The sequence below is a fragment of the Anas acuta genome, chromosome 17 (genome assembly GCF_963932015.1).
Source record: "Anas acuta chromosome 17, bAnaAcu1.1, whole genome shotgun sequence".
Lineage (NCBI taxonomy): Eukaryota > Metazoa > Chordata > Aves > Anseriformes > Anatidae > Anas > Anas acuta.
Window position 1 is genome coordinate 13,984,620 of NC_088995.1, and position 15,948 is coordinate 14,000,567.

The 15,948-nt window shown below is 38.1% G+C and overlaps 1 protein-coding gene across 7 annotated transcripts in view; it reads left to right on the forward strand.

The window, feature by feature from the left end:
• The window catches only part of TMEM132D (transmembrane protein 132D), a 262,231-nt gene that overhangs the window by 220,187 nt on the left and 26,096 nt on the right, over positions 1–15,948 (forward strand). The gene's annotated exons all lie outside the window — the stretch shown is intronic.

Consider the following 15,948-nt stretch of genomic DNA (forward strand, 5'->3'; position numbering starts at 1 on the left):
GGAATTACTTGGTAAGAAACTTGACCAGACCACTTACTCTGAACAACAGCTAAACTTCTTTCAAGACACATGTCAGGCGATAATGTAAGGCTACTTCTAGCTTTTATTCACAGTTTGTACTTCCCTACCAAGTGGTGAGGAGAGAGCCTGCAGGAAGCTTTCTAAGCCACCATTTTACTACTGAAATATCAGGGTCAGGTTGCTCAAGACATTTGCTGTTTCATAAAGACTTTCAGCTTGTACCAGTAAAAACTAAAAGCTTTTAAGAAGCTCTGCATATTTCTACTCAGTTTGGCTAATGGTTCGCACACATTAATGGTAGAGGAAGACATGATCAGCCATGGAGATACAGTAGAAAGTATTCCAGCATGGTGACAGAAACATTGGCTCATCTGCACCAGCTTTTATGTTTTCGCAGACATTCATGACTGTCACATGAGAAGACAAAATGAGAGACACAGTTACAAATAAAAGTTAAAATAGAAATTTTTTAATATAACCAGTCTGTCAGAAAATGATTTGAAATACTATGGGCAACCCCTTCAGCTGCTGGAAATCACTGTTATCCCATTAACTTTTGTGAACTGCATCGTATTGAGGACTTGGCCTTTGTGAAATTTGCCTTTGCCTAAAGATGACTGGAATGCTAAGCTTTCTCCTTCTTACATTAGTTCATTTTAATTTAGATTTGAATGGCTAAGGGTATTGTTAATTCCAAAGCAAGGCTCTCTGGACCCCATTAGCCAAAAAAGACTCTTCCTGTGGAGCTTATTTTGCCTGTAAAGGAAAAGAAGAATGTAGGTGCTTGTTTGTTACTGTCATGTGGGAGAACTGACAAAAGTTTGAGAAGTAATATTATGTCAGAGAGGAAATGACAATCTGGAGCAGGGTAATTGAAGAATAGAGCTGGGTATGGGTTTAAATGACCTTTCTTATACTATCTCTAAACATATTTAACTTTTTACCATGTCGACATTCATTGGGCTTGTTTTAAGCAATGTCTTTATGATAATTTTTTATACACAAGATGAGTCCATGCAATTGAGAAGTCCATTTTTTTATGTGTGTGTTTCCACTTTAGAATCTTCTCAGGTTTTCTGGTCTAAATAGCCACCTATACCGATATTTTCTGTCTAAATGTGTCTTTCTCGCTATCTTAATCTAAATGTCCTTCTTGCTTCCATGAAGCACTTTAGAATCTGGTAAACCTGCCAAATAATGCAAACTGATGAACTGAATCTAGATTTAAAAACAGGAAGAAATCATTTGGTTTTCTTGCCTTGTGTTGTGGAAGCTAATGAACTAAGTCTTCACTCACATTAATTAATTAACTTTTCATTTTATTCAGAGAGTTGGAAAAAATAATTTGAAAGCAAGTATATGATTTGGAAGATATTTGAAGCAACAATTTTGTTTTCCAAATTTCTAGTTTATCAAAATGTTTTGGCATACTCATTGGGTATTTGTGAAATGGTTTTGGCTGATGTAAATCTGCAACAGTTTGTAGCATACATGTTTGGCTCTTACCCTGGCAAAGAGCTTAATGTAGTAGCACTTCTTATGTATGTGTCTATCATAAATTGTAAATATGTGAATATACCAATAAAGGTTTCTGTGCTTCCTGTTATTCATATATACCATTGCACAATGATGCTAATGATAGGAAAAAATAGGAAATAGGAAATCTAGTCAGGGATCAAGGTGTTCTGGGCTTCTGCAAACATCCCACTAGAGTTCACTCCTCTGCAGTAGAAAGTCAGATTTCAGCAGCCATAAAATGAGTCACCAGTTTAAAGTGAGTTTTTAATTGAAAATGCCTCTCTGAGTTTTCAGTTTACCTGTTCTGTTTCAGACCAAGTCTTATTCACAGACATCTTATGTAATGAAGACAAAGTTATATAATTAGTGGCCAGCCTTCAGCATGCAACAGTAATTAGAGTTTCTGTTCTCTGGGCATCAGAGTGGTGAATATAAAATGGAAGAAAATGCCTGCTTTAAATGCCCATTGAAATATAAAGTTTAAGATTACATTTCTAATATCTTCACTATTGTTTTTTTTTGTTTGTTTGTTTGTTTGTTTTTCCCCTATGGACCTGTCGTGTAATATCTTTTATTCCTATATTTTGTGTGTTGATTAATGATGAATTTAAACTCATTTTCCCTGCTCAGTGTTGGTATCCTCATTTGACTTCTGGTTCCAGCAGCCGCATTTATTACTCACTTTTTTCACTGTGGACTTCAAAGTACTCTAGAGATCCAGACCAAATTCTGCACTGACTTTTTGTCTGCCAAACTGCATCTACTTAAAATTGGTTAAATAAGTCAGGACAGAATTTAGTCCATTAAAAAAATATCATTAATGGCAAATGATGTCTGAAATGATTTAGTCCACAGTGACAGAGTAACCATGCCAAAAAGTGGAGTCAAGGTATAGATTCTGTTTCGCAAATGAGGAATACGAAACACAGAAAAATTTCAAAGTGCTATAATGAAGTTTTGACCATTGAAGTAGATGGTAAAACTTGTTCTGATCTCATGGGAAAGAGATTAATGATCAGATTATTTTTGGTGAGTTGTTCCTGTGGATCAAAATCTCAACATAATTTAAATCAAGACTGAGGAGAGGAAATAGAAAAAATCAACATGTTCTAATCTTTCATTTCAAAAGAATTTCCATTTTAAAATGTCCCTTTTTTTAGCGTTACCAAAGTATAGATGTCTCAAAAGCATCACTTTCCCATGCTCTGTGTTTTCATTTTTTTCATTTGATGAGTTAATTGAAAATCTGCATTTCTGTTGTCTTGAAATGAAAACTCTTTGAAATTCATTTTGTTTGATCATTTAACGAAAAATTCCAATATATTCTCAGCTCTGTCCAGAAGCTACTTGCCAGAAATCACATAGTGAATGGTGCCAGCACTGGGAACAGGATACAGTTTCTCTGGCCCTTTCTTATGCTATGCTGTGTATTTTGTGGAGGATTGCATTCAAAATCTGAATGTTATCCAAAACTGTGTGCTTTTCTAACAAAATTCCTTAGCTTTTTACCTTCTAGAGCATCTTGTATTTTACATAGATCTCAGATAAGGATGTGAACAGGAGGTGAGATGTGTTAACTTTGCCTAACATGGGGCTTACCACAGTGCCACAAGGCTGTGTACCAAGTGCAGAGGCTGTGCAAGAACCTGTGGCATGGCCTCTCTCTCTGAATTCCCATTTTCCAAAGCAGCAGCTCCACAACCGGTTCTGGCCGTGGAACGATTGCCTAGAGTTTGTGCCTGTCCTCTGCAGAGTCCGATCTGCCTGGCCCTGTGAAAGGAGGGAAGCTGTGATGTTTCCGTCCCCGTTTGTCAGCTGGCTGCAGAGATGCAAAGCCAGACTGTTCTAACCACAGCTCCATGATAGGAAGTTACATTGAGTGATGCCTTAATAGCTGCTTTGTTCTGTTCGCTTTGGACTGTATTTGAGGGGGTAACAATGCACTCAGCTGTTTGTAAAATATTACTGCAGACAAACGAATCTTCCAGTAACACTTAGTCTGGTTTTATCAGCAACAAAATAACTTTTTTCTAGCCAAGTGATAGACTTTACAAAAGCTGAAGTATCAGAGCATCTAAAATAGCCTGAAGCAAACAGTGTTTTAAAACATTAAACTTTTAGCAGCTGTTTTCTTCCTTACTCTGGCGCACTTCAGGGGAAAGTTGAATTCTTTTAAAGTTGGTGGAATGAGAAAGTATAAAATCAAGGGGAGAAGATAATCGGGTCCAGGATTTTATCTGCTCCTTAGGTTAGTGTTGGCAGTTCTAGTGCTGCTGCTTTTAGCAGTCGTATCACTAGTGGCAGTCCATTTGTTACTCTTTTTGCAATGCATTCTTGGATGCATGTGATTACATAAGTTTTCAGTTGCAGCTTTCAAATGGAAAAGATAACCATCACAGCTGCAGACCAAGGCATGAGCCCCAGAAATGGAGGTACTGCAAAGATACACAAAAATTTAAAAACAAGGGTGTGAAGAGTCCCAGTTTCCCTACTATCTCACAGGTTTAAGCCATGTTATGAGTGATTTGAGATGCATGTTATCGCTTGATTGAATCTAACAGTGCACGCAGTCAAATGGAGGAAGCCAAGTATTCACCCTGGCCTGGTGCTTGCTCCTAGGGGGAGGAGAGGGACAAGAGGAGGAAAATGTAACCTGCAGTGGGAGCAAAGCAGGTGAGAGTAGTAAAGAAGAGCAAGCCCCTGTTTCAGAAGCCGTGATCTATTAAACTGGTTAACCACAGTGTGTAATATTCAGGAGTTATCATATGGGTTTTGATCACTGAGGGTTCAGAGCACCCAAGTGGAAGTGAAAAGCAGATGTAGTCAACATAGTTTCTAGAATTATATCAAAGAAAATACTCTCCCATTAGCAAATGGGATTTTTTTAGATTGAACACTTGCATAGAATATGCTTATGAAGGGATGAATTTTGTAATGGGAAAATAAATCTCTGCCTTGAGGGTTGGTTGAAGATCAAGTTCAATCTGCCATGGTTTTCCACAACATAATGCGGTTTCTCTCACCAGCTGAAGTGCCTTATTCCATTCCAAACAACTTTGATCTACCTTGAAACAAACATTTGATTTAAGTCTGCAAATGGATGCTTTTATTTTCTGCACTGTCTAAACATTTCATTTTGATAGGAAATGATGAAATCATGTCCTGTCATTTCAGCTCAATTTCAGTATTCCTGACATCAGAATCTTTCTGAACTTTTCAATTTAGGATGAAGCAACTATGAGAAAGAAAATACTTCTTCTGATCTGCTTTGGTAATCAGGATATAGGAAAAACTAAGGAACATGCAGTATCAAAAATAAAAGTTGCAATAATAACTGTTGAGTTCAGTCCATGTGCTGTTAATATTGGCTTTAAAAGGAGCAGAAACAATTTTAATATCTCTCCGGTATGAAGAGTAGGCATGGCAAAGATGAGTTCTGAATGTAAAAGTTATGTAACCGTCCCACATCTCCCAGGAACTGGGATATAAATGAAAGCTAAACTGGAGCATCCAGTAGCACCTGGCTCCAAAACAGAAACTTGCATTAATCATTAAAACTTGTGATTATTTTTTTTCTCAAAAAAAAAAAAAATCCCTTTAGCTTTAAAGCTTTTGTGTTCTTCAGTTCCAGTGGCCGTCTGCCACTTTCTTTTAGATGCAGTATTTGTAGCTCTTTGTGCCTCTAAGCCATCCTCCAGATCATGACACAAACCTGTGTTGCTTTATTACAACCTAGTAAAAAGTTACAATATGCCATATAAATTGTTGTCTTTTCAGCCCAATTTAGGATTTTTCTGGACATATCACATACATCATAGCCACTAAATGACTTTGCTTTTGTTTATCATTTGTAGGAGTGTACAGTTTTTATATTATCTAGAGGAAGGATTGGTCTTATTAAAATAAATTAAAAAAAAAAAAAAAAAGACAAGGTATTTTCAGCTGTTTTAGGTGTGTGTAGATCCCCCTGACTGTATCAGCACCATATTGATTAATATTAGCTGAAGATTTGGTTGGTAATCTGGAATTAGTAGAGAAGCTACTGATAAGATCTGAAACATGAATCACCCTGAATATTAGATATGGGATCTTTGGCATACTCCTAGACTTCTTATAGAGTGTTGGAAGAACACAGTGCTTTTTTTAGGATGTACCTATATGAAAGATAAGAGTCTGTCTATGCTAGGTAGACTAAGAGGTCAAAAAGGACATAATGAGCTCAGGACTTGTAATCATGTCTACTACTTTCTTCTTCATAGGTAATGAAGAAAGGAAGTATGCTCTAGTGAGCCCACTGGGCTGGGATTTTAAGCATTATATATTCTAAGAAGAGCTCAATCTGCACACATTGTGAGACTTTTGATTTTCATTTCATTTGCCTATGCTTTAATAAGATTAGGTAACAATTGGAGAACCCATTGGATGTGTTATCAGATTCTGCATTGGATTTATCTGGTTATAGTGGAGTTTCTGGCATGTACTTTCAGCTGTGACATTGGTGTGCTATTTTGATCTTTGCCAAGTCATTTATTTGATCTGTCTTAGCATATGCACTCACAAAAGCTGTATAATGGTTTTGAATTACCTTGACAGATAAAGAGTATTAATACTAAATCCTTGAAAAGTGCTTTGAGATCTTTGCATAAAATATGCAATCTAAGCATCATCACTATGATTGTTAATAATGTACATACCCTTAACTAGGACAGAGCTTAGGCTTTTTAGGAAGTGCCCCTGTTAAATTTAACTTACAGCATATAAAAATGAGTGTCATGATATAGTATGAGTGACTGAGTAAGGATTTAGAAATATTTTCATATTTCTTACGTAACAAAGTATGTGGAGGTCTGCTGACAGATTTCTTCCTGTTTCTCCAGTATCTGGACCGTTTTGCATTACTTTCTAGGACCTCATTGAGGCAACCACGTAACTCTTAGCCTGAAACTTGACAGGTGAGGACTTTGTACAGCAATTTGTCCCTTTCCAGAGATGTTTTTGATGTGGAATAATCAAATAATGATAATTTAAAAATCTATCCTTAAGTACTTCAGAAGCAGTATGTTTTGGAGGCAGATGCTTTTTGGTTGTTTCACTTTGTTAAGTGCAGTGGATGTAGTCTTGGCTTGTGCTCTCAGCTCTTCCCTAGTTTTCTGTTCTGACATTTGGCTACCCCCTTGTTCTCTATGGAGTTATTTATAAAATCAGTGTAGTGCTTCTGAAGGATTTCCAGGAGCATGAGAAGGTAAACAAGCAAAGTTCATCTGAAAACTACTTTCAGATGTCAGAATACAAGGGGTTATCTGAGTCCAGTTTATTTTAGTAAATAATTATCTGTAATAGCATTGTGCTTCACACATGTGAGAGGATCTGGTCACTTCCTAGAATAAGGAAGATTGTGGCGTGGGTGTTGTATTTGTTTGTAGGATACTTGAGCGCTATTATTTTTCTCACATCAGCTACCCATGGAAATGCTGAATAACTTTCCCATTTCAGCTGTATTTTGCAATATTGCTTTGTTTAACTAATTGTTGGATGATAAACCTCCTTTTTAAAGCTATTTAGGCATCCAAATCCTACTAATTTAACTGCAAATTAGAAACCTAAACACCTACCAAAACTGGTCTCAATGGCTATTCATTTTTTGTTAACGTGTAACCATGTATTTAGAGCAGATGGGATATTAGAGAAAGCTGACATTTTCTCCCAACTTTTATAATCTGTTCCATATAGTAACTGTTAAAAATTACCTGATTATTTGTGTGCAGGCAATTATTTTGCAACTGTAAATGATGTTGTTTGAATAAATTTAGGGTATCCTCTTTAGACTTCTGGATTTGGGTGCATTCAGCAATTTCTTTTTGCATTTTTGAGCATGTAAAAAGCTGTTGTAGTGTTTGAGATTTTGTGCAGAACTGGAGCTGATACGGAAAATGAAATCTATGAACACGATGTTGCATTACATGCTCCACTTCATTCTAGTAAACACCAGAGAGAGAGAAATGAAACTACAGTAATGAAGGAAAGTATAATTTGCCTGGTGACTGGCCATCTAAAGGCACAAAGGATATGTACCAAACTACATTTTAAGCATAGTTTTTAAGGGTTAGATTAATTATACTTGACTATCACTCAAAAAAAATATATAAAAATAATAATACTTCAGTTTCATCGGCACATACAATTTGTGCAAGTTATTAGATCTCATTTCTGCCACTGAAAATCCAGTTCACCTATTGTAGTTTGGGGGATTGCTCTGGACTTTATTCAATGAACAGAAGAGAAAGTCTACTACTTACAGAAAACAATTTTTGTGACTACATACAGTTCTCGCCATCACTGGATGGTTTAGTTTGGCATGAGCTTAATTCTGAAAGCAAAGATCAGCCAGAGCCAGTTTTAGCTGTTTCAGCGGCACAACCCATGTCTCCATGAAAGTTCTTCACACATTTTGATGGCGCTGAGCTGAGTTTCAAGTTTGTAACAAATCTTGAAGGCAGCTTTTTCCCTAGGGCTGAGAATTTCCTCACAAGGATTTCACACAGAGCTGTAGACGGAATAGGAAACAGCCCCTCTGGCAATGCTGTAAAATATACTATACTAATTTCTGAAGACACCTTGACAAGTAGTTTTCCAAATTGTTCCCTTTGTTGCCAGGTTAAACAATGTGTATGTCTAATCTCATCTCCTACTCTGCCTCTTCTTAGTAGAATCAGCTGGGCTACATTCATTGATATTTATTTCTTTGGTGCTCAGGCTGTTCAGAAAGCATACATGTGTATGTAACTGCATCCTGCACTTTTTAGTATCCATATCTAACTGTTATCATTTGATCTCCAGCAGGGCTAATTGCTGATAAGGGTTTTTGTCATGGGTTGGTTGGTTGGTTTGCTGTTGAGGTTCTGAGAAAACTGAGCACATAAAATGAGATGTTAAAATTAAATGTGATAAAGTGTGCCCGACACAGGAAAAATGTAGAAAAGATAACACAGAAATTACTAGGGGGCATGAATGAAGATGGTTCCAGAAGCACATTAACTGGGAGAGGATTTCCTTTGCTCAATAGCACAGGAAGCAAATAAAGAAATAACGTGTTATTGTGCTGGGGGGAGAGGGCTTATCCACAGTAGAAGGGTCTCTTTCCCACACTGTCATCAGCAAAAGGTGAGTAATCCGCTTTACACACAATCAAGGGTGAAATGCTCAGCTGTTTTACAAACTTTTAGTTTAAAAAAATATGTTAGACAGATACTTTTGCCAGAGGTCAGTATAATACGTCCAGACAATGACAATCCTTTGAGGCCATAAACTACCTCATGTTTTACAATGGATATCCCTGAATTTACTAATAAATGGCTTTGTCTGGTCTGTCATTTTCTCTAGTTTTTGTTTAGTGAACTGATCCAAGGAAGAGTTAGAAAAACAACTCGATCATAAGACTGAAGTTTTCTCTGTGACTTCAGGTCACTGAGCTTGCACAGTCTAATGGGAGTCAAGCACGCAATTCAGGTTTCACTGGAAAATATAATGCAAGTTACCAGTTCAGGTGTGTGTTCAAAATGAAATCTATACTTCTCCCTGTCAAGGTGTGGCAAAAAGCAGAAGATGTCCCACCAACCCAACAGCAGAAAAACTCTCATCCACCAGCCAGCTGCATTAAGTATAGGATGGTCTGCTGAATCCTCAGATGTGTTATATTGTTATAATTACATTTTCCTTTTGAAAAGGCTTTAGATGCAAAATCCTGTTCAGCCCCAGCTGGTGTCTGCAGCACACAGGATAGAGTTAGGAGAGATACTTTAATCTTTTCTTCAGCCTGGTCCCTGTGTGGACCAGTTTGCTGCTATCAGATTTCATGGGTGCTTCAGGGATGCCCAAAGGTTTTAATGAGTTTTAATGAGCTAACTGTTAACAAGACTGTCACTCAAGCAGACTTTACTGGAGCTTGACATTTTTTCTCTTCCTGGGAACACCCCCAAAGTTATTTTATCAACAGCTGACACTGCAGTGACCACTCCAGTTATTTATAAGTTGGAAAGCTTCCTATGTTTTCTTTGGTCTTTATAGCATGACAGAAGGAATGCAGGTGGGCTAGAGCTGTAGGATCAAGAGTGACCTGAACATACCTCTGAGGGCTGGGATACTCCTTGCTCATCAAAGAAGGGAAATAAGGGAAAAAAATGTTGAACGTAATCTGCCTGCACTAGTATCATCATAAAACAGAGGCAAACTGAGAGTGATTCTGTTACAAGGGCAGAAAAATGAATAAAATTAATGCAGTTTCCTAGGGTATGGGGCACCACCATGATCTCCTACTGGCTAATTGTTCAGCTAAACACTTATCTAACTAGCCTGGGACACTGGGGGAGTTACATCAAGTCTTTTATTTGTTAGAGTCATATTTTTTCCTTTCACATCAAATGTAGTCCAAAATAGAGAAAAGAACGGTTTCTAGTTAAGCTCCTGCCTAAATTCCATTATAGCTGCTGAAGTGATTGGGGCAGAGAGATAAAGAACTATAATGACCCCAGTATGTAAGTTTGTTTGGAGGGTTGGAGGTTAGAGGCCAGATATCATGAAACCAAACGTAAAGCCTCTTTGTAGAAATTAAATCAGTTAACATGGCTTTTCATAAAAATAAAGTGATAATGCACATTCATGTTTCAGTTTATAAATGCAAAGTCACAGTCTATGACTTAGTCACTGAAATTATATTATAGACCCCCAAAAAGAATAATACAGGAAACAGAAAGCAGAAGAGGGAGTTGTAATAGAATTGGGCATTGGCATAAATAAAAATCATGAAATGGAGATTTATTTAATGCAAGATATGAAAGACAGAAACTCAAGGTGTTAAAAAGATCATCTGCTCATCCGGTAAAGAATCCCTAAGGCTGCAAAACTTATAGCTGAAAGAGCCAGATCTACCTGAAGTAGATGAATCTGGTTCAAAAATTTATGAGGAATAAAGTACTACAGGGGAACATGGCTCTGCTGTACACAGTCTATTATGAAGTTGTACAAAAGAGAAAGAATTTTATATTGATCCACTGGAAAATTATCTTTACTTGTAAGAGTTGTCAAAAGATTTCCAAGTAGATATGGGAGTGAGAAATTGTTCTAATCCAAAGAGCCTAAATAGCAACATTTACATGCTAACTAGCTATGAAGATTTGGAAGAAAACAGTCTTGGAGAAATGAGTTGGCCAGGCTACTTCTGGGGATGGTGTTTTGTACATAAAAAAACAGGTAGTACAGACACAGATGTCATGTGGTGACGTCTTTGTCTAAGTGTCTGCTAATGTGGATTTATTTTAGCCTGTGAAAGTCTTTCAGGCTTCACACATACCCATCTATAAGTGCAAAGAAGCTAAAATCTTCCCTGTCTGCATGTCTGAGGGAAGGAGGCTCTAAGATCCAGACGAAACTGTGCTTAGATCTCACAATAGCTGAGGGTGAGAGAACTCTTTTTTGGTACTGGTATATATAAAAAGAAAACATAGAAGACAAGTCTGAAGTATACTGTGGTCCTCAGCAGTCCTATGCCCATGAGTAACTACGCACTGGGATTTTGGAGCAATCATAGTTCTGTTGATAATATTACATTTTTTTATTTTTCTTTTCCCTTCATTATATGGCATTCTGCTTTTCAAACAGAAAGAAAAGGCTTCCTAACTGCTGTATGTCAGCCCACTGAAAAGTTGCACATACGAACACAGAGGTTTGTGAGACCTGGCAGGGAAAAGACCAGGCAGGAACTACACATGTACTGTAATAAGATTTTCTCTTTCAATAGTACGATTTTGCATGGCAATGATGACCTCTGTTTCTGAGAAAAAAAAATCTGAATGAAGTTGGTAAGTACCTCATGTCATCTTCCTGAGGCAGACAACCCTTATTCACCTGAGGGGGAAATAAGGAGTTAAATAACTCACCTGAAAATCTCACAGCAAAGTAACTCTCAGGGGAGTTCAGAAGGCAATGTGGAGCCTGTGGATTGCCACACTGCACACAGAGATACTCCTTCTTTCTCAGTCATACCCTCCCTGTGAATAGGTGAATAGCAGTTATCAGCCACATGTGACTTTTTTCATAGCAGACTTCAAAGCTGAGCGTAAATTTACAATGGCATGGGTCAGGCTCCAACAGGCAAGGAGGACAGTGACCCAGCACCAGTGAACCTTGCAGCTTGATGCCAGTGACAAATGTATGATTAGCAAGCACAGGGATACCAAATCAGCTCAGTCTTTGCTCCGTTTTAAATAAAAAGGTACGTTTGTGAGCAGCTGGAACTGCAGTAGCAGCTTGAGCTCAGTGCAGTTGCAGTAATATTTAGCCCTTGTCATCTGCTGTCTGCTCAGCGCACTGATGAGTGTGAAGGATAAAACCAGAGCGGGCTCCTGCCAGCTAGCTGTGCTGAGAGCTTGGCATTAATATGTGCATTTTTCCAGGGAACTTTGCATATAGTTGAGTTGTCCAGTTTGTTCACGTTGTCTGGAAACCAAAAGGAGAGAGCACAGCTGTCCAGCTGCTCCAGGTGCTTGCAATCTAGGGTATGCTTATGCAGGGGATGCCTGGATTAACATGAGTGAAACACTAAAGGCAAGCTGAGCATGGTTGGCACAACACTGACAATAAATCTGTGAGCATTGCTGGGTTTTGGCCACGCATTTTCCTTGCCAGGTTTCTCCCTCCCCTCTGAACTGTACCCACAAAGGTAAGTTCTAAAGCTGAGCTGGTGTTGCGGTAATACTTCTGGAAGCACTGCTTTTGGAAAAGCAAGTTGCATCCACTGGGCTGGGGTGTATGGTCTGATTCTGAAGTTACTTATAGGCGGGCAAGTCAAGAGGAGTCAGTGCCTCGGGTCTGTAAAAATTCATGGGTCTTAGGCTTGTGGCTGTGTATTTGTGTGATATCTAGCAGAAAGGCAGATGGTCCAGAGCTATGGCTCCATCACCTGCCTTGTTAAAATAAATAACAATAACTGAATATAAAACTCTGGTAATTCCTCTTTCCATTCCCCTGTACCATGTGTACTGTTTTGAGATAGTTTTTGTTTTTAGAAGGTTCATTTCTGCCAGCTCATTTATGAATAACAGCATCTACTTTTTCAGTGAGTAGTGAAGATATAACACATCTCTGAGCACTGCAAGAGCAAGTGAAGTTGCTGCTTCACAATTCTGTTGCATGTTTTTATAAATGTTTCTTTAGAGGTGGATATATCTGTCTTTGAAAGGGGATGCAAGTCTCTCCAGGGTACTGCAGAATTTCATGCAAATTCTGGTGTTCAAAAGTCACTCTCATGCCTTGGAGTTTAAAGCCTGTAATGAATCAGATAGACATAAATATAGTTGCCCATCCTTTACCTATGATGTTATCCTGATTTCAAGAGGGGGATTTTCAGCTTGAACCGGCAGAAATTGATGTCCACTTCTAACTGTTTTGGAGCTCAGCACCCACGAGCTTTGAGTGTGCTTCAGAATCTTAGCACTGCTATGAAAATCTGGAATTTTGTTGACAAATTAGACCTTCAATTTACTAGCCCAAATCCAAATTAAAAGACTTCCTCATGGCTTCACCTGTTTTCCTCTTTGTGCCTTTGTTGCCTGCATCCAGAGTGCATGCATGGAACCAGCCTCCTTCTCCCAGCCTGTGCTGGGAGATACAAGCTGCTGCCTGGTACAGTTTTTCCGTTAAATGCCTAGAGCTTGTCATAGGCTTTAAATACGAGTGTACTGAAACAGATCCAGCTCCTGAGTATGCAGATCCATGCCTGTTCATTCCCCTGCCTTCTGTATCCTGCCATCTTCACATGAAATACACATAACTGGGCCTTTTTAATCAGTTATGCGACTTTATTATTCTTTATTATTAATATAATCAATTCATAAGCACTTAGAATATGCATGATGTGTCAATACAACAGGGTAGTATACTTTCAGATGGAGTCTTCTGCCCACAGTCTGGCTATTTTTCCTTTTGGTTGTTTAAAGATAGTACAGATAACAAAGTTCAGGACTCAGCTCGATTCAGCAGTAAACAGATGCAATGTATGAGTGCTTGTCAGGTTGAAAAGTATGTGAAAGCATTCAGAAGATCAAAGCAGCATGACTCCCATCAGAGTCAATGGGGAACAAGCAGCTGAAATCTTACAAAATGCTTTCAAATTGCCCTCCATCTCCAATTCCCCAACCACACTTAAACCAGCTCTTGATACATTTTATTCCGTGTGTCCCTGTTGTCATCTCATTGCAAGTGAAAGGAAGCTCAGCAGAACTATAGGCTCAGGTTAGCAGCAAGATCATCTGTTTTTAATTTGAAGGCCAAATGGCACCTTGATGCAATGCCTTGTAACCCCATTAGCTACAATAGGGCTGACAGGTTGAGAGCTAGAGTACAGTTTGGTTTTCTCTTTGGTTATAGTGACAAAAACCAAGGGTTTTCTAATCTTACACTGAATGAACTCTTTCTGAGGTCAAACAGGGGAATAAAATAGAAACTGCATCTCCAGTCGTCACCTGGACATCTGTCTATTCCACATTTTTCTGTTTCACTAGTTTTTCATAAGAACGTCAGTGAGAGGAAGCAGCTTCTGGCCTGACTTTCCTGTTTATGCTAAGTATAGCTATTTTTGTGTTTTGGTTGATTATTCTAAAATTTCAGACTAACAAGGCTTCATTTTCAGGCTCAGATACCATTTGCAGATACCATTCCCCAGCACTTCGTGGCCATGGGTAAGTTATTTACACTGTGTATTCCTTCATTTGCACAATGAGGATAATAATAGCTATACCATCTAAACACACATCTCTATGAAAACATACACACACATTTATGTCATACACCCAGAGACTTCACTATGATGTGCTTTACAAAGTGTTGGAGGATTTTTTTATGTTATTTTTTATTTTTGCAAAATGATTAAACACTTATATAATAGGAATAGTTCAAATGTAGAATGTTCATCTTCATCAGCATTGTTATTTTATTAGACTGCACAAAGAGACACGGAAATGAAACAATATCGATCCATAGTAATTTAACTGGTCCTAAATCAGGCCTTTGCTTAGCTGCATGAGGAAAATAGGATACCTTTGCTTCCATCTTTTTTTTTTATTTATTTTATTTCCCCCCTTGAATTTTCTTGATTTAATGAAATACAATTAATTTTCAGGCAGTGGCTTGTCTTGCGCATCAGAACACTTCACAAAAGTGATGCAAGTTATCATCACTTTTGCTATAAATACAGGTTAGCATAATATATTTAGCATTTTATCACATCTTATTAGGAAAGAAGAAAGTACTAAGTAACATTTACTTTGTCTGTGTGCTGCAAACTTACTTAATTGTATTCCAGGAACATAACTTATGTTGCTACAATGACTCCAGGTCATCAGAAAAGGTGCAGAGCACTGGAGTCTGCTTTTATCTCCTGTCTAGTTCAGAAGAGCTAAGGGGGAGCTTGCACATGGGTTGGATTGTTCTGTTAGTGTCCAAAATACTTTTTCCAGTACAACAGCACATGCCTTCACCTTTGTGATAAATATTGAAACTGTAGAACAAAGATGATGTATCTGTGTATCTTTTTAAAGATACACAGATACATCAGTGTATCAGCAGTAAACCCACACTTCTTGCAGGTAATATGAATGTACTACAGCCAGGAGAAGTTGTACATTACTTGCTTCATATCTGAATATATGCTTAAAAATCACTGAAATCTTCAAAATGGGCTGAGAGGAACCACATGCCTAGCTGTGGAAACCATTTCTGCCAGTCTTTTGTTTAAGCAAATCTTAACCATCACTGCAGATAGTAATTCTGCCATCTTCCAGTCCTTAAGGATACATGGAGTTGGAGAGTTCCCAGTCCTCTCTCATTCATATCCTTTCTAAAACTGCAGTCACCAGGCCAATTTTTCCCCATCCTGTACTTAGTTATTTTTACCCAACCTTTTCTTTGTTCTTACCCTTGTTGAATTGCATCTATTCATTTCAGACAATCCTCTACACTATCAAAATCATTTTGAATTCTAATCCTGTTCTCCAAAGTACTCACAACCCCTCCCAGCTTGGCATCATCTGCAAATTTAATGAAATTAATTAAATTAAAATTAAATGAAAGACTCCCATTGACTTCAAGGAGCATTGGAGTGAGCCCAAACTGTCTTACATCTTTGAGAAGTGATGAAATACACTTATTGCTTTACAAGGCATTTTTGTTAGGGGAAAAGACAGATGCATACTGAATAATTCAGGGTCATCATTGCTAACTGAGAGAGACTTAACTAATTCGTCAAAATAATGACCTTTGTTCACGAAGGGGACCAAGTGGCTTTGGATTGTTTCTGTCCCCAGAGAGATTCTGACGGAGCCTGTCTTTAGCTCAGTACCACCAGGAGGGGCTTGTGTG